We start from the raw sequence: 2,500 nt of genomic DNA, 5'->3' as shown, positions 1-2,500 counted from the left end.
GCTGTCCCCGGGGCCGTGGAACCCAAGCCGGGGTGGTGGGAGGCGGGGGCTGTCCCCGGGGCCGTGGAACCCTGCCCGGGGCGGTGGAACCCAAGCCGGGGCAGTGGGAGCAGAGGCCTGGGTGGTGGGAGCCAGCCCGGGGCCGTGGAACCCAAGCTGGGGCAGTGGGAGCAGAGGCCTGGGTGGTGGGAGGCGGGAACTGTCCCCGGGGCTGTGGAACCCAAGCCGGGGCCGTGGAACCCAAGCCGGGGCAGTGGGAGCAGAGGCCTGGGTGGTGGGAGCCAGCCCGGGGCCGTGGAACCCTGCCCGGGGCAAGTGCGAGCCATAGCCTGGGTCCCCATTCAGTAACATGACCATAGGCACAGTTAGCTGACATGACCAGAGGCGGAATTAGCTGACATGACCATAGGCGGAATTAGCCTACATGACCAGAGGCACAGTTAGCTGACATGACCATAGGCACAGTTAGCTGACATGACCAGAGGCGGAATTAGCTGACATGACCAGAGGCGGAATTAGCTGACATGACCAGAGGCGGAATTAGCTGACATGACCATGGGCAGAAGTAGCTGACATGACCATGGGCAGAAGTAGCTGACATGACCATGGGCAGAAGTAGCTGACATGACCATGGGCAGAAGTAGCTGACATGACCATAGGCACAGTTAGCTGACATGACCATAGGCAGAAGTAGCTGACATGACCATAGGCAGAAGTAGCTGACATGACCATAGGCAGAAGTAGCTGACATGACCATGGGCAGAAGTAGCTGACATGACCATGGGCAGAAGTAGCTGACATGACCATGGGCAGAAGTAGCTGACATGACCATAGGCACAGTTAGCTGACATGACCATAGGCAGAAGTAGCTGACATGACCATAGGCAGAAGTAGCTGACATGACCATAGGCAGAAGTAGCTGACATGACCATGGGCAGAAGTAGCTGACATGACCATAGGCACAGTTAGCTGACATGACCATAGGCACAGTTAGCTGACATGACCATAGGCGGAGTTAGCTGACATGACCATAGGCACAGTTAGCTGACATGACCATAGGCACAGTTAGCTGACATGACCATAGGCAGAAGTAGCTGACATGACCATAGGCAGAAGTAGCTGACATGACCATGGGCAGAAGTAGCTGACATGACCATAGGCGGAGTTAGCTGACATGACCATAGGCACAGTTAGCTGACATGACCATAGGCACAGTTAGCTGACATGACCATAGGCGGAGTTAGCTGACATGACCAGAGGCGGAATTAGCTAATATGACCATAGGCGGAATTAGCTGACATGACCAGAGGCAGAATTAGCCTACATGACCATGGGCAGAAGTAGCTGACATGACCAGAGCTCCAATTAAAAGTTACCTTCTTCTGAAGGGACAGATTTGCTATGTGTTACGGAGCGAGAGTTCCAGGAGGTCCCTGTGAACTCGTGGCTTCCTCCCTTAATGCAACTAGATGGCAGATACACTGGGGAGGTAGGTGCATATTACTAGGGGCACGGCATTTTCGATCAAAAAAATATTTCTAAGTCAGGACGGAGGTTCATTCTAAGGGCACGAGCGACCGATCTAAGCCGTGTGGGAGGCCCTGCACCCCGGTCAGGGTCCCCCTTCACCCCCTGGCGACATCCTCCCTTGGAAGTCTGCCCGGTGGCCCCCTCCCGCGCCCGGCGCCGGTTCAGGCCGGGCTGGAGGCCCCGTTCCTCGGGCTCAGGACCGGGCTAAGCCCCCTTAAGGACCTGGCCAAGCTCTGGTCACGTTGCGGGAAGGGGGGGGGGGTTGACCTCCCGTGCCCGGGCGCCCGTTCATGCGGGCCTGGAGGCTCCCATTTCCGGCTCGAGAACTGGGGTTTGCGCCCTTGGCTCCTCCGTGCGTTCCCTTTCAGTCTCTGGTCATGTCTACCTTCTCCGGAGGTGATTTGGGAGCCATGGTCATGTTGAGGGGAATTTTCGGAGGGAAATCCCTATCTTTAACATTATATGACCAGAGTCCGGACTTTTTCGGCTCCGTCAGAATCAAAGTTTTCAAAAAAACATGGTCATGTTCCCTATCTTTAACATTAGATGACCATGGCCACCTCGGGGCCGTTTGTGGAAGTCTGCCGAGGGCGGAGGCGAAACGGGGCTGCGGGGCGGCGGCGACTCCTGTTCCCAAGGACCCGGGACCTCCCTCCCTTCAGGGTCCCGCGGTCAAGGTACAACGGGGGGGTCCGCGGAGATTTCCGTCGACAGGGTTTTTTGATCAAAATGGTTTGACTAAGTCAGGACCCGAGGTGTCAGAATGCATGTGAAGGACCCGTTTGGAGCCGTCCTTTGGAGTCTGTGGCTGGGCAGGAGTTGACGGGATTCCTCCTTGTCTTCCCGGATGGTCTCTCTCTGTTGTGGGCAAAGGGTCCTTCACGAAATCCATACGCACGCGCGCGCATTATAGACCCAAGTCTTACCGTGCTTGATCTGAGGAACCCTGCCCGACCCACCCTACCGTGGA

Source organism: Acipenser ruthenus, unplaced genomic scaffold, assembly GCF_902713425.1.
Source record: "Acipenser ruthenus unplaced genomic scaffold, fAciRut3.2 maternal haplotype, whole genome shotgun sequence".
Lineage (NCBI taxonomy): Eukaryota > Metazoa > Chordata > Actinopteri > Acipenseriformes > Acipenseridae > Acipenser > Acipenser ruthenus.
Note: the sequence above shows the minus strand (reverse complement) of the source record.